Below are 24,722 nucleotides of genomic sequence, written 5' to 3' on the forward strand. Positions count from 1 at the left end.
GTCCTCAGCAGCGAACGTGTTAAAACACGTCTGCAACTTCTCTCACTCGCATGAACCTGTTGACTCAATCTCCTGGTTGACTTTCGAGGACTTCTTGTCATTATCTCCTCCACCTGCATCTTTAATTCAGGTGTGCAGACAGATGGTCGTCTGTTCCTGGGAGCATTTTGAACGGATCCTGTACGCCGCCATTTTTCAGTCAATTCCTGAATGGTGCTTTTTGCTAGCACAGAACGCCCTGGAAATTTCTCCCGAAACAAATTCTTTGTTTTCAGAAAAGATCCAGTGAGAATGAACTCTTCAACAATGGCAACACTCTCGGGTATCGAATACGGCATTATCACACACTGACACTCACCCGGCTTAACACAACGAGGCCTTTTTCTCAACTGGTTTCGACAAGTTTCACTGGCTGCGGCTGCACGTGACTCCTGCAGGTCACGTAAGTCGACCCGACCTCGACACGCCATCTCTTGGTAGGAAGGTAGATTATTTAAGCGTTGCCAAAAACACAATATACCAGAATATTACGACGGGCCGGTTTTACGTGCCGCACCCTGTATATGCTAGTATCTATTGAATCCCTGCCAAACCGAACAGTTTAATGCCCAATATAGAATTATTTCGGTGGTAATTTTATGAGGCATTAACATGTTTGACTTGGCACGACTACGATTGTTTGATGAAGTAAACAGCAGATGCATATACATTGATATCTCCTGACAAACATTTTCTTTGGAACTCGAAGTAAGCAACAATTGACGTACGATGGAAGAAAGTGTTTTCCCATTATAAAATTAGCTTTGTTCCAAGAACTGAGGTTCAAACGCTAAGAGATTTTTCTATTTAACCAGACTGAGCTTACTTCGACAGTCTTCTCACATAAACAAGAGAGAAAACACAACTTCAATCATTGAAAACAATGATTACTGTATAATGTGACTTCTAGAGTGGCCATGTGATATCCTTACGCAGCGTTCAAATCTACATTTGTTTCTGAAGTATTTGTTGCCAACTGTGGTTTACAAGCAAATCACAATCTCCAGTTGTAAAAGCGGATAGCAAAAGTGAATACAGAGCTGATTTGATAAGGTTGGTAAAGATATCATAGTATCAGAATCCCTAAACTTATAATACTGGTCTATATAAAAACAGTTTACAATAAAATATTTTTAAAAATTCACAGATAGACCTAAACGCTTTTAAGCAGAATCAGGGGCACATTTAGCTAGCTGAAACTGTCGATTATGACAACTGTTACGCTTTGGCTTGTGAAAAGATGGCTACTTTCCGTATGTCACTTCTCATGTAAATTTCACAAGGAATGTACTTTCGGTGAAAAGTTTCTTGGAAATATTATAATTTTGTTAATAAATCATAAATAAAAGCTTCAGCAATAACTACATAATGACTTCATTTAATTTACAAAATAAAAGTGAGAAATAAAAGTGTGGTGGTTTATTTTATAACAAATACTGTAACTTACTTTGTTTCCTTTTGTTTTCTTAAATTGTATTTTTGTGTTGCTTTGTGTAAACATTTTATTTTTCTCAATTCCCATTTTTCTCTATGTATTGTTTGCCTTGCGTTACCATTTCCTACTTGGAGTGCAATTGGACTGTGAGATGAAGTTCTATCGACCCAATCGGGCTGAGCACCTCAACTCTGCTTAATTCTCTACATGAGCTCCTGGGCTGGCTGCGATGCAAGCCGACATCAAACGAGAAGTACCGAGGGCTTGTCTCTTTCAGCGCTGCAGTGCGACGCCTCTAGTCTGTTAAGTGATCTGTTTGACCGAACGCACATTTCTTTATGTTATGTATTTTATTGTGAGAGTATTGACTGATAATTTCTCGTATTACAAATCAAGAAATTGTTTCTGTAAGTATGAAAAGCTGAATTTAACCTCAAAATATATGACCAGGAATGTAACCTTTCTTTGCTAGTTCGTTTGTGCGTGGTGACAAATGTGTATAATATGTCGGTATAACTAAATTTATATTTAAACGTAAAGTGGTACCTACTGTTAAATTAATACATTGATTTTCGGCGTGATTGATTGTGTGAACCAAGAAAACAAGCTGAGAAGTGTAAAATTAAATATTATATACTTATGTATTTGTTTTCAACATAAATTTTGTGAAGTGTTATCGTGAATTCAGTGTTCAAATGTTTCATTTAAGTGGTTAATGATAAAAGGTGTCTTACCAAGCCTGACTTGATAAGAAGTGTCTTAAATTCATTTGACACATTAAGTAAAATATACCCTTTGGGTAGAAATCAACCATCCCATTTTGTCGGTAAGTAGTATGTTATTAATATACAATTACCTTATATTTTTGTGTAAATTTTATAACTCCCAAGATGGAAAAATTTTCAAAGAAATGATGCATATTTTCCCTTGGTGTCGGAGAAAAATCACAATCAACATCCACTCCTACTACAATATACCATTTTGGTTTCCGAATTCCCATAAGAAATATAAATATTACATGTAATTAGTTACTGTACAACATTATAAAAGGCTATACCTTGCAACATATATAGCCCTTCAATATAAATAGATACGTAATTCTTAGACCCCTTCGGAGGTTAGGTTCATTCTGTCTATCTAATAATCCTACTAAACTTCTAAAATTCTATGCTTCGTTATTTTGTATACACACAAATTACCAATCCGCAGATACAAGTTAGCAATTTGACATGCTTGTAAAACTCATCATTTAAAATTCAGAGGGGCTACTCATACAGAATATTCTCAGAAATGTTTTCTTAACTTTGCTGATCATGTGAAGTACCTAGGTATTAAAAGTGCTTCAATTACATGGAAAGATTTTCACAGAATCTCCTTTTCTTTTCAATGCTCTTTTCCCCTTCTTTTTACTTTTTCTTCTATTCTTATTTAAGTATTGATACTTGTAAAACAGACATGAAATCTCTAATAGGCTAATGCAGACAATTAATTAACGCAATGCACTTCTATGGTAAAAATTTTGAAAAGTGGGAGAAAAAGGGTAAAGTTTAAGCATGGATATGATGCTATTCACTGAAACAAGTTATATGTGTTTAAGCTGGTGTAAATCCCACAAGAAAGTAAACACGCATTCGCTAAGCTGCCATTCTACATTTTATAACTAAGGGCCTATTTACCCTACAGATCCTGGAACTTCTGCTCAATATTTAATCACATAAAAAAAGCATTCGGTAAGTAACTCTATAAAACGCCTATAGTAAGAGATAAAAAATTGGGTCAAAGGCACCGACACATTTTTTCTTTTATTGACCTTCCTTTCTTCAGTCATCTAGAAAATAATTTAATGATTGAAGTAAACCTACAATATGAATCTTGTAGTTATCACAGGTTATCTCAATTAATACTCAAACAAACAAGCCTAGTGGTACCTATCTGAGTGAAAACCAGAGATTCTTGCTAGCGAAAGAAACAGTTGCTATTTAATCCTGTCACCTCTATCCCAACTAACTTGAAATAGAATTCTAAAATCATAATTTATTCTGCTGTATCATCTTCTTCATGATTCTCTTCGAGGGTCAAAAATGAAAATATTAAGCTTAATTTATTTTAATGGCTTTATATGAAAAATATAACACGATTTATAGTTAAACAAGAATAATGGTATGGAGAAAGTATGGATGCACACGAGATGATATTGATTCAACGCGTCTTGTCAAAATTAGATCTAGTGCTTATTTCTCAAGTATACGAACCCTGTAATACTAGTGTAATAGTTTTCAAAATCAATTATTTTACAATCGTATATGCTGCGAAATCATTACAAATTAGAGGCATTAGAATTAGTATTTAGAGATTACTTTTATTATTATCTAACGTTTCTTCTTCATGATATTTTACGGTTTGTAAACAATACAAGACTAGTAGCTTTGGGAAATAGATTCCTGTCTCGTATTTTATCTCTAATTTTGCCTCTAGAGTCGGGTGGATACATAATACGATGTAAAAATTGCTGCAAATCCTACAAATTATGGTAGCATCTCATGATCGGAGACATAGGATCTTAAATACACAATAGACGAGGTAATATTTTTCTGCCTTTTCGCACTGTCCGATTTCGATGTCAATAAATTTAGGTCTTGCGAAAATTTGATTTTTGAGTGCTCATCAGTCGCGTTTCTCATTTCTGCACATTTTAAAGAATATAGTGAACGTAAGAATTAATCCTAAAATTTATATATATAAGTGTTTTGAACAACGATAGCTTTCTGTTTGACACCCATTCATTTAATTGAAAAGTAACCAAATAAACAGAAAATGAATGTAACTTGAAGTAGTAATTTATAGATAGTAACCAGTGTTGTAAGGATTTGAAAACGAAAAAGAAAATTTTAAGTTTATGGAACTATATTTCTGCTGTTCTTTACAAAAACCGAGGAAGAAAGAACAAAATCAGTGTAAACGAAAAGATTTAGCTTTTATTATTTTTAACAGTGCGAATTAGGGCAGCCAACAGTTCCAATTATATTACATCCTACTCTTGCACAAACACTAGTTCGATACCAAACAGACCCAGGCGGTGGAGTTCGTATTCGATCGATCGTCTCAGACATGTTCAATCGGATCCAAACGAGCGAGCGTGGTGGCCTCTCCACATGCGCATATTTAAATGTTCTAGGTATTTATAACGTGTCCATGGTTCACTTTAGGCAGTCCTAATTATATTATGTTAAAGATATCACTGCCTATATTAAAACGGGATACTGTGGTGGGTGCGATGTTTCGGGACTTTATACTGCAACAATATGTGCTGTGCATATGACTCATGATTACATCTAATCAGGGTTGGAAAAATATTTTTAAAAAGGAACAAAACATGTGTTTAAAACATTAAAAAGATGTTCAAAATGTTTTAAAAATGTTTTAAAACACGAACGAAAAAAAAAACATGTTTTAAACTTTTTGAACAGTAAAACATATTTCAAAATCGTGTAATAACTTATTTGTTAAGACTTTTTACTCTTTACTTCCAACCAGTATTACAAATTCATCCTGCATATACTGATTAGTGCAACATTGATAACAGAAATAAAATCGTTTGACTAAAAATGGCTTTTATATGGTTTTTAAATGAATTTTTATTGGCCACTTGTTGTTCAAGATGATTTTCGAAAAAAACTTTAATATTTTCTTAGTACCTTGGTGATAATGCACCTTAATATATCAAATTTCGTTCTTGTAGCTTCAGCTGTTTTGGAAATGACTTTTGAGTGTCCGTATCGGATTCAAAATGGCTGACTTTGTATTTCTGTATGCTGTCACTGATAACGCACTTTTTAAAAACCTAATTTAATTTGTGTAACACCAGTGGTTTGCAAAGTGACTTTCGAATGACCATTGGATTTATATGACATTTTTTACTTAATTTGGCTCAAATAATTGTATTATTATTGGAATTTTGCACTCATGTACATAATTTTTACTCAATTGATCACCTGGAGCTGGGTGAAATTGTAGTTGCAAAAATTTGATTGCTATTTCGGAATACTGATGCTAATAAAATTATTTTAAAATAATACATTTTCGGAAAGTGCTGTTTCAAGCACACTTCATGTTGTGCGAAATTAAGAATATTTTCTGCAAGCCTGTGTTGCTGTTTAAATCAATAATTGTATTGAAGAGAAACAATATTTGAGACATTCAGAGTACAATGGATCCAAGTCTATTTTCAATAATGTCCAGTTTTGCTCAGCAAATGAACGCTATTTCAAAACGTAATATCTTAGCAGTCAAGAGTACAATATAAATGAAACTAAAACCACGCGAAAGGGCGTGAGCTAGTTTCATATGACGGCCGCTAGTCAGGGGCGTCAGTGGAGCCACGAGGGTAGTCGCGCCCATCCCACTCTGAATTTAAGAGTTTGGGGGCAGTAAGGCAGGTTTAGAAACTTTTTGATAAGCAAAGTCCAACAGAACAAGTTTAAAGTCCTTACACCGAATAAATACGGAGGAAATATAGATGATCAAAACGGGAAAGTTGCTTCCCGTTCTGGACAATTTCCAGAATTTTCAGGCCCGAAACTCGAAAGTAGTGGAATCATTGGGTCAAAAAGAAAAAATACAAAAGAGTAATATAGCCCTAAGCCTATTCCTCCTTGCGGCCAATGGAAATGGATTTTAACTCATCAAACTCCGTATTTATTCGGCGTAAGAACTTCAATTTTGTTCTGTTGGACTTTGCTTAGAAAAAGGCTTCTAAATCTGCATTACTGTCCCAAAATTTGAAATTCAGGGTAGGCGGTAGGAGAGTGGATGACCTCTAAATGGACGCCCCTCTCTTGCGGTAATCATATAGAAGCTCTAGATTGCACCTTGTCACGTAGTTTTCTTTCTTTCTTTTCGGATTCGTGGTTGCGAATATATGACGTTTTCCGTGAGTGTATTCTTTTTGACACACCCTGCATTTATTTAATGTAATTATGCATCATTGACTATGACATTTGGAACTTGACTTATTATTCTCATGCTGCAGCGTACACAATATCTTAAATTTATGAGCAGGGAGCGGGAAATTTTCCCTTCTGTTCCCCCATTCTAGAAACGCCCTTGTCTAGCGGTTGTCCTATGAAACTCTAGTCCACACTACAGCTTTTTACGTGGTTTTTGGTTCATTTATTTCGGACTCTTCGCTACGAAGATACTACGTTTGCTGAGCAAAAATGAACCTTTTTGAAAATGGACTTGGATTATTGTGCTCTGAACGACCCATATCTAAAAATATTTTTTAAAAGCCCTAAGTTGGAGCCAAATTTATCCAGAACCCAAGTTTGTTCGAAACGTATAAAATTAGTTTCTTCGTTTTACTCGGAATGGTGTCCTTTTTTCTTCCCGTAAAACTCATGTTAAACGATTCCAAGTTGTACGAAGACTGAGAACCAACATGTACGGTATGTATTAACGAATGCCTGCGATATTTTAATTTCAGAACCACAGTTTAGTAAAGAACCCTTTGTTTTCTGAATACAATACAAAAACTTGTATCAATGATAATTCTTTTATTTGTTATTTAATATCATTTCTACAAGTAGTTCAATCTTCGACTACAACACTTTCTCGCTGATAAGCATTTAAACAATACAATAGAGTTAAAAAACAAAAGAAAAAAGAGACGAAATAAATTATTAATCACCACATCGTGCTGTAGCTACGAGAATTCAAAACATTCACACGGGAACAGTGTTGCCACAGTCCTAGCTCTGGAATGGGCTGAAAAATAGTACCAAATTAAAACAAAAATGTCTGAATTCATTATTTTATCACAGTGTAATAATTACATGGCTCTATAACACGAAACTAAAGAAGTAAAGTTCTAGAACACTCCTCCCTCTTTCTCCAAGAGTCCAAATCAAGAAATTGCTCTTTTAAAAAATTACTTTCTAAAAACATCCAAATAGGAAGACCCGGAACAATTGTGGAAGTAGATGAAACTTTTCTCGCACGTAGGAAGTATAATAGAGGCCGCAAACTAAAGGGAAAACAGTTATCATCTACGGTATGTGTTGTAAGGAAATCAAACACTCCTCTATTTCAAAGTGACCAATAGACCAAAACGGTATTATGGTCATATATGAAAAAAAATATCAATCAATCGAGGAAGTCAAAAATATCAATCGAGGGAAAGATCAACCAATCATGAGATGTAGGAAAAGTCTTACTGACACTTTTGAAAATATGACAAGCATCTGTTAGATGGTGCTGAATTGGATAGAATTGTAGCAACGTTTTTCACAAAAGGGGCTGAAATTGCCAGCGTGGTACCAACGGGCCGATGAATGACAAAAAGGGCTGAACTTGGTAATTGTACCAAGTGTGGCAACACTGTACGGGAAGAAAATAGCCTTCTGAACGGAATCACTTTTTTGTAATTTTCTTTCTCTGGCAGAGTTTTTTACAAAAATAAAATAAAATAAAAATAAACATATGTTTAAAAGAAGACTTAAAAAATTCACGTGTTTAAAACAAAATGTTTAAAACATATATTAAATTTGTTTTAAACAAAATTAATTGTTTAAAACAAGTTTTAATCATTTGTTTTAAACATTTTGTTTTAAACATTTTGTTTTAAACGAAACAACCCTGCATCTAATTGATGGTAATCACTGACAAAACATGTTATAGGCGGAGAGAGAGTATGTAGAACACGATGATATCATGCATGTGAAATGATCACCGCGCTTGCTGGTTTTCAATCCAATTGAAAATGTCTGGGATATTCTTGAATGTTGGATTCAAACCAGAAAGCCAGCATCCAGGACATCGTTTGCCCTCGAATGGGTGATTGTGCGAGAAGTGGATTTATTACTATAGAAGCTGCTGATTGGAATCATCTCTAAAACGTAAACGCGATGCGGAAGATGTATAAAAGTTTCGATGATGACCATATTGGAATTATAAAGATTTGTTGAAACAAAAATACTATGAAGTGTTTTAATAATTGCCCTCTGGTCGCTATGTCCATTATGATTTATGAATAGAAAGACGAAGAATCAAAATTTCGCACATTTCAGAAATTTAATAGAAGCTGTTTCTTCATAAGAAAAGCACGAAATATTTCTAAACAATATTGTTTCTGTTGCGTATAATTGTGTATCAAAATTTGGCAATCTTTAAATTTGTTGACATCAAAGTCGGGCAGTGCAAAAAGGAAGAAAAATATCACCCCGTTCATTATGCGTTCAAGATCTCATGTTATTTCCGATAGTCAGATGTTTCCCTTAAAATTTGAGATTTGAAGGAATTTGATCACAATGTGTTTTCCACAGTAGTAATTTATGCTTTTACACTATTTTGTCTCGTTCCGAGTCTCGAGGCAAAACTAGGGACGAAATACGAGACTTGGAGTCTATTTCTCAAAGACGCTAGTCTTGCAATATGTGGTTTTCAAACCGTAAAATATCATGAAGAAGAAACATTAGATAATAATAAAAGTAATCTCTAAATGCTAGTTCTAATGCCGCTAATTTGTAGTGATTTCGTGTATGTACGGTTGTAAAATAATTGATTTTGAAAACCTTCACACTGGTATTACAAGGCTCGTAGGTTTGAGAAATAGGTACTAGACTTAATTTTCACAATACGCGGTGAAACAATATCGTCTCCTATACACTCCTACATTCTCCATACCATTATTCTTGTAAAAATATAAAACGTGTTACATTTTTCATGTCAATTCATTAAAATGAATGAAGCTTATTATTTTCTTTTTTGACCGTTGAAGAAAATCAGGAACATGATACAGCAGAATAAATCATGATTTTAGAATTCTCTTTCAAGCAGGTTGGGTTTGAGATGATATAATTAATAAGCAAACTTTACTTCGTTAGCGAGAACATCTAGTTTATATATTCAGCGCAGATAGGTACTACTATGAGCAAAATAAATCACGCGTCTCTTTATTTTGAAGTTTTTTGAAAATATCTCCGTTTTCTTTATATGTTCGTAATTTCGGAAGGTTTCCCCAGCAGGAAACGTTAATAACAAGCCCGTTTTAAATATTTGTGTTAGATATTAGCTTAAAATAAATAAATTAGAAGCAAAAAACATTAAATCGACCGAAATTACGGGAATTACCAACTCTGCTAAAGTGGGAAATTTTCAAGAACGCGATGGAATTCTGCAGTTCAACACGAAGCAACGACATCTATGTCATTGAGAGAAATGTGGATTAGATCTACAAACGAAACATTTCTAATATGTCTTATTACGTGCATTATCTGCAAACTCTAAATATATGAATGTATGCCAAGTATTAACGTATAGATAGAGCATATAGTGGAAATTGCCTGTGGAAAAGGACGAATTGGTAGCACGATCGAATGAAAAAAAAAAAGACTTTTACCCCAGAACAGGTTCAGTTGTAATAAAACAAATAGCTCAGTTGGTTAAATCAACGAGTCTGTATGCCGGAGGTAGCTGGTTCGAACCCCACAGGGGTGCAACTGTCTCTTTTTATTACTGTGGTAATTTAATTTATTTTTTATGTGGGAAAGAATCAAATTGTAACATATGTGTAAAACTCATGACGATACCAAAAAAAGAAAAAAAAATGTTGTCACACTTGCATTAGTGTCCCTAATTTTGTTTGCAAACAGTTTCGTTATTATTTTCCCTGTGCTCACTGCTTAAAATATGCTTGCTGGTGCATAATGAATGTTTCCCAGTAAACGCTAATTCTAATTTGGAGATTTTAATAAAGTTTCACAATGTTTATCATTAAATAGTCTTCTATCTACTTGTTTGGACATTTTGATAACAGATTTCCCTATTAAATGTTTAATTTTCCCTAGATGTTTCATTACGGAAAAGTTTTACAATGTATTTGTTTCAAATTGAAATTGTTTCGAATTTACCCCATGAGGTAAGTAGCCCGAAGGAGGAGAACTGAAGTAGCTGATATTCTACGTAAAAGCAACCTATTGTAGAATGTTGATGCTTCTTACCTTCAGCACATAATCTTTACTTTAGAGAGTCAGATGGAGAAAAATCCAGTTTTTTCCTCCCCTATGACCACCCATCTTAAACCTCTACATACCATGGTTCGTCTTACACAATTTCGGTGCTCCAAAGACATTCATATAATAATAATAATAATAATAATAATAATAATAATAATAATAATAATAATAATAATAATAATAATAATAATAATAATAATAATAATCCTGAATATGCCATACTTACCTTAGCAGTAACCTTAGACATCTTAGTTTAAAATGCTTTCTTTAGTAATAATTTGAGCAACCATGTGGGAGGCGGCACGACGTTTTTTTGCTCCTCTCATTTCAGTACCCTCCCAACAGACAAGGCAGGGGTACCCACAGAGGGGGGCTATGACACAAACTGCGTCATTGAAATATTTGGGGGGGTTAAAACTCTATATAAATATGTTTGAGGGGGTGTAAAAATTAATCGAAAACAAGATTTTTTCATGGAAGAACACCTACGGATAGACAATTGAGGGGGGTGCGTCACGGACATAAGGGGGGGTAGGCACCACTGGACAAGGACAACGTTACTGACAAACAGGGACGTTACGTAATTTCTGATAAGCAGGGCAGACAAAATGAATAAGAAATGTATTTATATCATCCTCTCCTCCTTCATGATTGGAATATCACGTAGCAATTTTTATTCTACCGAAGATGGCCCTGTGCGGTTAGGGGTAGGTAACTAAAGAGATACCTAATACATAGCTCTTCTTGATTGTAATATTACCGCTTCTTTATTTGTTCGAGGGAGCTCCTACACAGCCAAGGGTGACAAAAAGAATAGGAAAAGTGTCTATTGATTCTAGTGGCTGATCCACCACGGATTCCTGAGGGGGTGGGGTGGGAAGCGGTGAAGTGAAGGATTCTTTTGATGATGTGAAGCTGTCACAAATTACCACTTAACTAAACTAAACATAATAGTGTGGTTAACCGGAAACCTGTCAGTTCAAATTGATGTAAAAGTTTAATTTTTTACTTCACATTAAAGTTTTGGTTCCAAATGAGAATTTCAGTCCGAGTGGTCAATGATCAAATCTCGGGGAGCTTTTCGGTGTAGAGGCTATGACCCCCTTATAGGAAAAGGCAAAAATATTAAAATTCTTAAAACTTTCGAAGTTTTTGTCTATCTTAAAGGAATTTTTGGCTTCATATTCAAGTGTTTGTTCCAAATGACAATTCCAGTCCGAGTAGACAATGATCAAATCTCGGGGGACTCTGCAATGTAGGAAAAATAATGACGTCTATATCATGATCCTGTTACTGACATCACGAGTCATGATGTGAATATAGCACAAAGTAAACACTAAATGCTGTCGGCTCTCGTGTCTGAGTGAGGTAGCGCAGCATGCTAGTAAGAAAGATTGGTTTCGGCGTGGGTTCAAATCCTTCCTGAGTTCCAAGGTTCAGCATTGACTAGGAGTTTTTGCTATTAATATCCCTTCTAACAATATTGGCAGTGGACAAAAGTTGGACCGTGTTGAAGCTTTTTGCTCCTAATTTAGTTATTTTACTTTATTATTTAACGAATATATTGAAAATAATTTGTCAGCAAGCACGTATGCAGGAATTTATTTCGGGAGGGGTCCAAAGCAGAGATGGAGTGGGTCAGTGGGTCGGTGGTCAGTGGGTCAAGTTTTCTGAGTGGGTCAGTGGGTCGTGGGTCAACAGCATGTGACCCACTGTGACCCACCACCCACCGTGACCCACTGCGACCCACCACTCACCATGACCCACCGACTCAGTAGATCTATCGACCCTCTCTGCTCACTGCATTGTAGACAGTATCTTCTGAAGACTGGTAAATTTGTTACCGTTTTACTTTCAAGACCTTCATTTCCCTTTCTTTTCCACTTGTTTCTGTCTACTTACCTGAGGTGAGTATATCTAACCAAGGGAAAAAAGAACTTCAGGCACTTTTGGATATTGATATTTTTAATAGTACAAATAGCAATAGGACTTACACTACTTGGCTTTCGAGACCTATGGGTTTTTAGAGCTAACTACTGGAAAAATACATTTTTGAATCACTGTAATATATAAATTATTTATAAAAAATTGAATGTAACTATGTGTGCCTGATCATCACGGTCAAATTGCAAAGTCAAATGAAATTACTTTTGGTATATAGTTAGGCCTTAATCCAAATTGGGATATTATATTGCTTTTATTATAATGGATAATATCCTAAGGAGGTAGTGAGGATCCGAATTTTTGCGAAAAAAAATGAGTATTCGGAAGCCGTTAAACTTACGGAGCTGAAATTCAGTGTATTAACTCTTTATTGAAAATAAACAGAATGTGTCCTAGCATTTTTTTAAATTCTCCTTTATGTGTGTGTGGGGGGGGGGGGGGACTTTCTATATATGGAAAATTGGTAGTGAGTTGGTTTGCAAAAATGATCGATGTTTTTAAGAAAAAAAATCAGAAACAAAAAAAATATAGTGCTTGGCTCCATATATCCATTGCTTTCTGCTATAATAATTGCTGAAGCTTATGTTTATTATATGGAGCGCTCACAGCACAGGGCAATCAACCCATAAAGTCGTGAGAAAAATAGGCATAAAATTTGTACTGTAAGCTTAATTACACGGAAATTTGAAGTTTGGATTGTACGCATAATTGTATGGAAAATTTTACACTTTTTCCCCTTTACGTTGGTCTACTTACTTTGATTTGGAACTTTGAAATTTCATCCTTTTTGCACTGAAAAGTATCGATAATTCAACAAGGAAATAATTATACTATGATAATTTAATTGAAATTCATCGTAATTTGCCACGTGGCAAACAGCAGTGTGGTAATTGAAGTTGAAGGAGGGAAATTCCCATTCACCTCTGAATACTTTCCAGAAACCTCGTTCGCTTTCGCTTTCTAGACGGGGGAGGGAACTTGGTAATGGCATCAAACCTTCATGTATAATTACAAAAATTAAATTTATAAACAAATAAGAAATCATCAGTTTATCAGGCTTTAATTGATAATTTATTCACAAGATTCCCTATCAAAGGCGTGGTAGATGAAGTTTCTGTTCTACATGGGTCGACATTGCCAACTGACATGGTCGATATCGAAAAGATGTTGTATGGTGATAGAGAGATGATACTTCTTGTTGAGTATTTAACCCTTAACGAGTTTTCGTAACCATATGGTTACACATTTTTTGATTTTGCCTATTGGGTTGAAGAGTGTTATATTTCCGGATTGTTCGTTGTAGTTATTTGTGTACATACTTTCTGCGATGGGAGAGCAATCTATTGCCCCCTTGTGACAACTCTGGTGAATTTTATGCGGGAAGTAGTGTGTGGATATGTTGTTGTTTTGCAAGCAGTGCTGGAAGCAGACAGAAAATATTAAATACTGAAGGTAAGCAGTTTATGTTTTTATTTTTCTCGATATGTTCTTGTTTGTAAGTCATTGCCCAACAATGTGCAAGTATGAAAACGGCAAAATGCCACAAATTGATTACTATTTACGATAAAAATATACTACGTAACCATTTGGTTACATTGTCCGGTAACGGATCAAACGTATACTTTGTAAGGAAAAAATGCAATATATTGGACTAGCTTATATTGATGTATCATTTGATATTTTTATAGAAAATCTAACGTGAAAAAGAAACATAGTACTCTGTTTAATAGTCAAATTTTAAATTTCATACAGAGGCTCAGTATGGAATATATATATATATATATAAATCTATATGTGTGTATAAATAACTTTTACTGTGAAATCTCATGTCAGATGCAAAGGAGAAATATTGTGATAGGCTATTTACATTTTTGCAGGTGACTGCGTTTCGTCAAAAATAGATTAAGAACTTACCTCCGTTGATATATCCTATGGAAGGAAACTAAGCATAAGGCCAACAGTAGTGATCTCTTTCTCTTCTAATCTATCGGATTTCGGAACCTCGATTTCAGAACCTGATCTTACTTTCAGTGATTCCGATCAGGATTATATACCTGAGATATAGTACAGAGTGAGGCATCAGTCAGTTAAGTCTCCTGTAGCACAGGAACATCTTGGTATTCACATTTGGTTCATGGTATATGTTTTTCGAGTGGGTAATGGACCATATTATTTGACATGGTTGCCCTGGCGGCCATCTTGGAAGCCGTATCCTTGGATACAACTTTGGATTTTTAAAATGGAAGGGGATTTGTGAGGTATCATTTGATATGACCTCAATTTCAGGGAAACAATGATACAGACTACTTCACCTACCGTTATTTGTTCAGAAGTTATTTTGTCACAAAGTGTGAAAATTTGGCATTATAGCATTATTTGCTCTATGTGCTATCCCTCTTGAGCAAGACAAACTGCAAAGCGCCTCTGCCAATCCGCATGGATTCGCAACAGCATATCGAAGGTTTCTCAACATTGCAAAATTCTCTGCGTCATGTGGTGGATATCATGGATGGGTTCTTGATAAGTAAGGTTCCTCAGATGATAGCAGAGGAAGAGCTCTAGTGGCGTAAAATCTGGGCCACTCTATCCGTCTCCGTCGCTCATTCCAATGTCCCGGAAATGGTCCATCGAGCCATTGGCGTGAACATAAGGCATAGTGAGGTAAAGCTCCGTCTTGCTGAAATATTATGGGAAATCACCGTCCTCATTCAAGATAGAGGAGTCTGAGTTTTTAGTCGTGTACATTGATAACTTTTTACAAGTGTGAAATGCAAGTAATGAAGGAAGTAATGAAAATCTCAACTCTTCCAACAATGAGACAAAATCGTTTAGGAGGCAGAAAATAAGATTTTTTCTTATCTACTGAGGCAAACACATGAGAAGTATAGACAAGTCAAACATGTTCATAGAACTCTGCCGTACACCAATGAAATCAAAACGATGGTGCCTTAGAAGTTTTGGGTACATGCTAAATTTAGTTGTTGTAAACAGCTGGTTACCTTACAAAAGAGAGTGTAACGTACTTGGGAAATCATCCAGACATCTTAAAGTGTTTCGGGCTGATACTTCATCTGCACTAGTATCATGCAGAAAGCCTAAATAAGAGAGACCATCTTTAGAAAGCTCGGGCGAACCTCAAGTGAAAATATGTCGACCTGTTGCTACGTGACCATGTGATAATACAAAGAAAGAGTTTGTTGCTCACTGGCCACCCCACACTTCTAAGGGAAGATGTCGTTTTTGTAAGTCGGGAGTAACAAGCTCACTAAAGAATTCGTTTATGCAGTTCCATCTGTAAGTATATGTATCACGATAAGGAATGATTTTGTCACTCGGTAATTGATATTTTTTCTAGACCCCTAAGTCACTGTTACACTTCGTTGATATATTCAAATTTAAAAATATAAAAAATGAAATAAAAAAGAAGAATATTCTATAAAACTACGCATATATTTGAATATCATATTTATTCAATCTGTATTTTCTGCGAAATATAAATATTATCATTTTTTCTATGTGGACTCATAGATAGTACCTTACATTTTCTTATAAATTAATATTCCAGATTTAAATATTAAATCTTATAAAGTAAACAATTCTTACCACGTTTAATTTATTTCTCCTTTCTTATGAGACTACGTTTCTTCATTACTATATGGCTATAAGTACTCAAAAATCACTTTACGGAAAACTGTGCAAAGTAACCATTTGGACACAACTCAGTTCTCGAAAACTATTGTCGGGAAAATTTAGAAAACTACTTTCAAATGATATACAAACCAAATAGACGATATACTGCAAATATCAAAATTTTTTGATAATTTTCAAAGGTAGTGAACTGTTAAGGGTTAAAAACTGACCAAGAAAAATCGTTATCAGACTTAAGTCTAACAAGTAGATTGTCGACGAGAAGTTGCAGAAACCGGGTAGAAGTATTATCAATTTCCACGACAGAGTACGAACGGGGATTTCCCCTTATGAATTTACAGATGACTGATATTAGAAATAGATTAAGTGCTCAAACATTGTCTAACTTGTTGCTCATCAATGTTAATGGCCCACCGCTAGACAAGGTCAAAGTAGACGAGCTAGTTATTTCTTGGCTGAAGGATGAACATCATTCCACTGCGGATGATTTACCGCCAAAAAGTTACAAACAGGAAATAAATCCGATTTCAGATTTGTTTTAAGGTGGAAAATTATGAGTTACGGAAAATGTATACTTGTATTACTAATGGCTTATTTGTGTTATTCAACTTTGTACCTACTTTTTAGTAACTCTCTTCTTTGCTTTAGGTAAACTACTTTGGAATAAATATTCATAATAATTGCAATTATGCATATTTGTAACTTAAATTTAACGTGGTGTTTTAGTGATTACACAAATTACAATTATGAACATACTTTATGGAGATGCTCTCACATAAGGTACCCGAGCACCTTTATACCCTATGAACAACTGATTTTTCAAGTCTTTTGTGAGAAAAATACTGTGAACTGAGAAACGATAACCTTTTCCATATTGTACAGAGGTATTTTCCTGCGAATAGAAGTTTCTTGTAGAATGCGTTCAGAAATTAACACTTGTAAGAATACTCTCTTAGTACAAGTATATTTTAGGCACACACTAATTTCCCCCCACCTCGAACTGTTTCAATTTCCTCACTGACAAACACTTTACCATTTTATATCGTAAAGGTCAGATCCACCGTTATTGTAACAGAGTGGTGCTTGTTGAGCGATTGACCGTAGAAAATCAAACTCCGATTAGTGACAATTTCACAGTCTTGTTTTATTACAAGTGTAAACTCTTTAGTCAGTTCAGAAGAGGCCGTGGATCGTGTTCAGAGTTGATGACGATGGATTTTGGTGAGTCAGAGTAGGTCAAAGTGGATGAGAGCGGTTCATGGTGGGTGGTGGGTCACGGAGGGTGGTGGGTCAGAGTGGGTCACCGTGGGTGGTGGGTCATGGTGGGTCACAGTGGGTCATGGTGGGTGGTGGGTCACGGTGGGTCGTGGGTCAGAGTGGGTCATGGTGGGTGGTGGGTCAGTGAGTCGTGGGTCACGGCGGGTGGTGGGTCAAGTTTTCATTGACCCACGCCAACTCTGGTCCAAAGTTATCTTGGGGGTCCGACTTCAATATTAGGATAAAATATAATATTTTTTTAAAACTAACCCCCAAAATTAGGTTAAATTTACAGAAAAATTGGGATTTCAGAGGGTGTCCGAACCCTCTGAACCCACCCCTAAATGCGTCCTTGTTTGTCAGTAATGTTTCCTCATTTTGAAACCCTCAGAAACTTCGAATATATAAAGGAAAACGAGTTATTTTCGACAAAGTATCACTTCAAGGAGACGCAATATTTTTTATTGCACATGCTGGTACCCCAACTTAAGAAGGGCAAGAATTCATTTACTTTGGTTCTCTGCCATTGCGCTCTATCGAAAGGTTAGATTTGTAATATATACTCCTAAGAACAAACGTGTTTACCAGAGAACCGTGATACTGAACAGAGCTCCACAGAAATGCATGCTGAACTTTCGTTTATAGCTACCCTTTGGTGTTTTTTGCCCTCAAGGTCAATTGAGTGATGATTCAGTTCAGTCCTTGTTCTTAAGCTGTGTTCCTATTACTTCGAACAGTTTTGACGTGTGTTTTCCAACCAACATATGAACAGACAATCAGGGCAAATCATAGCATACAATACATTTAAGCAAGTATATTTGTCGCGAAATTATTACACACATTACCCAAAGACACTTAATAAATGAATCCATACATTTATTTATATAGATAAAGCAAAGAGTGGAAATTACCTATCGAAAGAATAAATTAACAGCACGATCATAATGAAAAGCATGCCTCGTAATATAACAGACTTCTTTCGCGTAAGAAATCGAAACTCAGTTGGTCAGAGCAACTAGTCTGTACGAATTAGGTTGTTAGTTCGAGCCTAATACGAGTAAGAGTTTTTATTACTATTGTTTTCTCTTTTTCTATGTGAGGAAAAATCAAATTGTGACATCGCGATATCAAATGTATTTGGTTAGGTAACTTTGTCTTAGCTGAACTTTAAATATCAGTAACCGTCGAAATTATTTCACTAACCGATCAGTTACTGAACATTTCAAACACCAGTGGCATAACATGAAGGTTAACATCACGTCCGCAGCCCTTAGTTATGCGTCCATACTTTCAAGGTCGGACCTTGGGCAGGGCAACCCGGGCGACTGCCCGGGGCGCCAGAGTGAGAGGGACGCCAAAACGAACTTCTAAAAGTAAATTTTATAATGTGTTTCCTACTGACTTTTTTGGTTTATATTCTTGTAAAGTAGCGGCAATTACATAATCTTTTTCCATTTCATCATGGAAGAAGAGAGTTTCGTAGCACTAAGGGGACTGTATCGACAAATGGAGAGATGGCATGTAGAATAAAGAGTGGAGGGGAGTAAGTATTGTTTGTTGCTTTGCTTGAGTTTAGCGTTCCACGGTTATGCCTTAATGGCCAAAGGAGATGTGGATACTGATTATAGTGAAATCCGAACCACATTTATCATTCAACAGTAACCCACCGGGAATTGGACCCGGGACCACAGAAGGCAGACGTGCTAGCCACTAGACCAAGCTGGGGAGGCGGTGTTCGTATTGTTTATAGCAGGCCATATTCTTTGTGAAGTTTTCCTAGGTAATGAATATCTTTTTGAAAAATGGGTTTAAACTATTAAAAAACACTAGGATAAAATGTAAAATATAGGCTAATACTAGGGGGGAGGGCGCCATAAAGTCACTTTGCCCAGGTGAAAATTTGGCCTGGTCCGTTCCTGCGTTCTTTCTATATATTTTTTGGCTTTGCAGCTTGTGAGGTCCCCACGCCACAGGGTTGTGGGGGCGCTATTTACGCCACGGCTTCGAACGTAATTCAATAACTGTTTCAGAAATTCTACCATCAGCGTGGAAACGGGAATATATATATTTTTTAATAGTCCCATAGAACTTTCACCCAGAACACCAGATGCAATATTTCAGAATGGGCTCTGGCTAAGTGTAAGGAGGATCTGATATTTCCTAAGTCAGTTCCTTTCAGAAAGTTCGATATTTCTTTAACGGTGTTGTAAATAAACATACTCATTGTTATTAGCCCGACACCAAACCATCCTGGACAAATCCCTCTAGAGCAACGATCGGCAAAAATTTATTCCGGCTAATTTTATAAGCGACTCAAGGGTGAAACACTTGTTAACGAAAGCAATGCTGTGTATACACTGCCATGCTTCTGACAAAATATAAAGTGTTTTATGATCTTGACACACTTTTCCTATTCTTTTTGTCACCCTTTGGTTGTGTAGGTCGCCTTCGAACAAATAAAGAAGCGGTAATATTACAGCCAAAGGGCGCTATAATATATTACGTATTTCTTTTGTTACCTAATCATAGCCGCCTAGAGTCATCTTCGGTAGAATAAAAAATTCTACGTGATATTCCACTCACGGAGGAAAGGATGCTCTAAATATATTTCTTATTCATTTTGTCTGCCCTGCTTGTCAGAAAGTAAATACTTTCTTTTGGGAGGGTGCTGAAAATACAGGGGCAAAATAAAACGTCGTGTCCCTCCTACAGTTTAAATTTTGTTACGTGGTTGCTCTAATTATTACTAAAGAAAGCACATTAAATTAAGATGTCTAAGGTTACTACATTATGTAAGGGTGACATATTCAGGAATAATAATAATAATAATAATAATAATAATTATTATTATTATTATTATTATTGTTTTATTATTATTATTATTATTATTATTATTATTATTATTATTATTATTATTATTATTATTATTATTATTATTATGTGAATGTCTTTGGAGAGACGAAATTATGTGACACGAATCATTACATGTAGAGCTTTAAGATGAGTGGTCAAAGGGGAGGAAAAAAGGATTTTTCTCTCTGACTCTCTAACGTAAAGATTATGTGCTGAAGGTAAGAAGCGTCATTAATCTAAAATTGGTTACTTTTACGTAGAATATCAGTTACTTCAGTTCTCCTCCTTCGTGCTACTTACCTCATGGGGTAAATTCAAAACAATTTCAATTCAAGACAAATATACTGTAAAACTTTTCCGTAATGAAACATTTAGGGAAAATTAAACATTTAATACGGAAATCTGGTATCAGTGTCCAAAAAAGTAGATAGAAGACTATTTAATGATAAACATTTTGAAACTTTGTTAAAATCTCCAAATTAGAATTATCGTTTACTGGGAAACATTCATTATGCACCAGCGAGCATATTGTAAGCAGTGAGCACAGGGAAAATAATTACGAAACTGTTTGCAAACAAAACTAGGGACACTAATGCAAGTGCGACAACATTTTTTTCTTTTTTTGGTATCGTCATGAGTTTTACACATATGTTACAATTTGATTCTTTCCCACATAAAAAATAAATTAAATTACCACAGTAATAAAAAGATAGTTGCACTTTTGTGGGGTTCGAACCATCTACCTCCAGCATACAGTCTCGTTGCTTTAACCAACTGAACTATTTGTTTTCTTACGTAAACTGAATATGTTCTACGGTAAAAGTGATTTTTCATTACGATCTTGCTACCAATTCGTCCTTTTCCACAGGCAATTTCCACTACATGCTCTATCTATACGTTAATACTTAGTATAGATTCATATATTTGGAGTTTGCAGATAATGCACGTAATAAGACATATTAGAAATGTTCCGTTAAAAGTTTCGTTTGTAGATTTAATCCATATTTCTCTCAATGACATAGATGTCGCTGCTTCGTGTTGAACTGCAGAATTCCATCGCGTTCTTGAAAATTTCCCACTTTAGCAGAGTTGGTAATTCCCGTAATTTCGGTCGATTTAATGTTTTTTGCTTCTAATTTATTTATTTTAAGCTAATATCTAACACAAATATTAAAAACGAATTTGTTATTAACGTTTCCTGCTGGGGAAACCTTCCAAAATTTCGAACATATAAAGAAAACGGAGATATTTTCAGAAAACTTCAAAATAAAGAGATGTGTCATTTATTTTGCTCATAGTAGTACAACTAGGTTTGTTGTTTTAAGTATTAAATGTGATAACTACAAGATTCATATTGTAGTTTTATTTCAATCATTAAATTATTTTAAAGGTGACTGAAGACAGGATAGTCAATAAAGAAAATATGTGTTGGTGCCTTTGACCCAATCTCTGTTACTATAGGCGTTTTATAGAGTTTGTTACCGAATGTTTTTTTCTTTAATGATATTAAATATTGAGCAGAAGTTCCAGGATCTGTAGGATAAATAGGACCTCAGTTATGAAATGTAGAACGGCAACTTAGTAGTGAATGTGTTTGTGTGTGTGTGTGGGGGGGGATATACCAATTTAGTTCCAGATCACATGTTTTGATGAATAATATAATATCCATTGGTTTTCTTAAAGTTTGCTCGTTTTCTCCAACTTTTCAGAATTAATATAATAGAAGTGCATTGCATCCATCAATTGTCTGTAATAGCCTATTGAAGATTTTATGTCATTTATGCAGGTAAGTTATCAATACTTAAAAGAAAGAAAAGAAATAAAACAAGAAAGAAAAATAGGGAATAAAAGGCAAGGAAAGAGAAAAGATTTTCTGAGAATCTTTGAATGTGATTTAAGTATTTTTAACACTACATTGCATGATTTTGTAAGTTAAGAAAATATTTCTAAGGATATTCTGTATAAGAAGCCCCTCCGAAATTTAATGAATAAGTCTAAATGCATGTCAAATTGGATGTCACGCAATTAATAAATGTCATTGGTTTCAAAAGCATGGATATCATCCTCGCCTTTCTCTGCTGAGAATAAATCCAAAGAAAACATGCCAGGATGAGTTAGTCCAGGATTTGATCCGCGTCCTTTCAATTGTAAAATGAGAATGCTGTCTGCCCATCTAAAGCTTTTGTTAAAGGGTTGTAAGAATTTTAATTACTTGTATGAAATGACGATGAAGTTCGTTTAAAATCTTTAAACACCCTAGATTTACTCTTAGTGTAAAAGTAGGTTGAACCAATTGAAGAAATTAAATTGAAGTAAACGTTAAATCATTTCTCGGTTATTAAAGCTCCACTAATCCCCCACGTAGAATCAATGTTTCTGGATCAAATATTATTATTTATAATATGTTACATAGGTATGGCACTAGTAAAAATTTTTCACTGTTATAATATACGTTTACTCTTAATATTGGCATAACTTGTCGTCACGAAGGAGACGAACGTTGTTTTCTAAGTTATTTAAAAAGAACGGTATTATCTAACGAACTATTTACCTTTCTATATAATTACTTTCTTCGTATATAGTACTACATATCAGGTAGTCTAAAATGCTAGTTAGATAGTCAGGATATATGAGTCGCAATGGGTGAAGTCAACTACTTGACAGCTGACAGTTAAAACTAGTTAGATAAAAAAGAATAGTTGGGATTCTTTAATCAGACTTAAGGCGAAAGTGAAAGTGAAAGTGAGTGAACTTTCCGCAAAGCTGAACCACATTTTACAATTTTAGTTCGACAAACGAGCAAACGCTCCTCAAACCTATAAAGAAATATCTGCTGTTCATTGACAGAGATATAAAACCAACCAAACAATGAAGCCAAAGGATGGTTAAATTTTATTCGTTCTACAAATCTCGATGTCCAAGGTACTCCTCGCAGTGGGCGACCAATCACAGCAAAAGTGGAAGATATTCTCGCAAAAGTCGACCAAGACCGGTATGTAAACAGTCATGACATCACAAATGATCCAAACATCCATCCTCATTTAACATATTTTGGGGGAGTAATTTTGTTGTTCATTGGCATTTCGTCCCGTTTCTGCCGCTGTTAGTATAATTTTCAAAACAGAAATGGGGCCACCGCGGATCGACGCTGCGGGGCCGCCAATTTTTGGCGAAATTTCTCTAGTTGCCCATCGGTGGTCCACCGACGGTTACGGCATGGGGACCATACTTAATTAATTTGTCATGTATGGAAAGGACCAAGAGGCGTAACTAACGGCCCCGCAGACCTTGCCGTGCAGAAGGGCCCCACAGGCTCCCGGGGGCTTATAAAGAGTAAGAGAAAGATGGAAAGAGGGGGCTCAAGAATTAGGAAAACTACTTTTCTAGTGGGCCCAAATACACGTATTAATACTTGCCTCCCCCCCAGAAAAATCTAAGTTACGGCGCTGCTCCAAGTTCACATTAATTAGTTTAATTACATTCATTCTTAAAAGTTAAATGCTCATATACTGCAGTGTAACACACAAATGCCAAATACAAGCCAAATGATCAACACGTATCAGTCCCTGCAAAAACACTAATAGAGGAAAGGAGAAAAATCATATACAAATAGGTAAAGTCGTACAAAGCTGGCTACATTGTTAGAAAAGTTTTCTTCTTACATTTTTGCTCTGCAAAGGATTCTATTATATCATTAAACGGCATTGAAATGAAATTAAATCCTTGACTTTTGCGTCCCGCGGTTATACCGGCTAGGCTAAAGGAGACGATGATGATGACAAATGAATGAAAATGACAGAGATATTTCAAAGAATTTGTCACCACAAGTTAATAATTTGGTTTGTAATAAAGGCCCAAAATAGCTCACTTCCTCACAAAATAGATATCGTGAAGACGTTGGTGGAAGATTTAAATTAGCAGGGGTTTGAAGCCTATAATATAAGTTGATTGCTAATTTTAATATTAAAGAAAGGGACTTTTGGAGGCCCCTTGAGCCTGGAGCCCCTGGAGCCTGGGCTCCATTGATTCTTCCATTAATCCCCTCCTGTTGAGGACGGTGAAATGCTAAAAACTAGAACTGCAATTTCAAAAAGTGTCTGATTGCTCAACAAAAACCTTTCCACGAAACAAGGAGGACATATGGTTACAACTTTCCCACACAGCTTGTTTAGATCAGATGCTACTGCGAAATTTGAACTCTGCAAAATTCGCTGCAATTTTTCCAGAATCACTATTCTTACTTCCCATTTCAGAAATAAACTCCATTCCAATAGCACACTCGTCACCTGTAAGATTTTTCCCAGTGTAGCATGGGTCCAGGCAGTGGCGTATCCTGAGTTTTGAGGTTGGGCATGCAATGTTCCAATACCACTACTTCTACTACCACTATATTATTATTATTATTATTATTATTATTATTATTATTATTATTATTATTATTATTATTATTATTATTATTATTTGTAAAACGCTCCAGCACTCCTTTATGGTGGAACATTCTACCTTGCGGCGTAGTATAAACTTTACATCTGTTT

At 35.4% G+C, this 24,722-nt stretch overlaps 1 protein-coding gene across 3 annotated transcripts in view; it reads left to right on the forward strand.

Moving 5' to 3' along the window:
- Positions 1-1,733: 1,733 nt before the first annotated feature.
- Positions 1,734-24,722, forward strand: part of LOC145666534 (zwei Ig domain protein zig-8-like) — a 721,413-nt gene continuing 698,424 nt past the window's right edge. For 2 of the 3 annotated variants that reach the window (XM_081733839.1, XM_081733838.1), the window contains exon 1: positions 1,734-2,300. The gene's annotated coding sequence lies outside the window, so the exon portion shown is untranslated. The remainder of the gene's footprint in view (positions 2,301-24,722) is intronic. The other variant, XM_081733840.1, reaches the window with a different exon arrangement.

This window comes from Thermobia domestica, chromosome 12 (genome assembly GCF_964235325.1).
Source record: "Thermobia domestica chromosome 12, izTheDome1.hap1.1, whole genome shotgun sequence".
NCBI lineage: Eukaryota > Metazoa > Arthropoda > Insecta > Zygentoma > Lepismatidae > Thermobia > Thermobia domestica.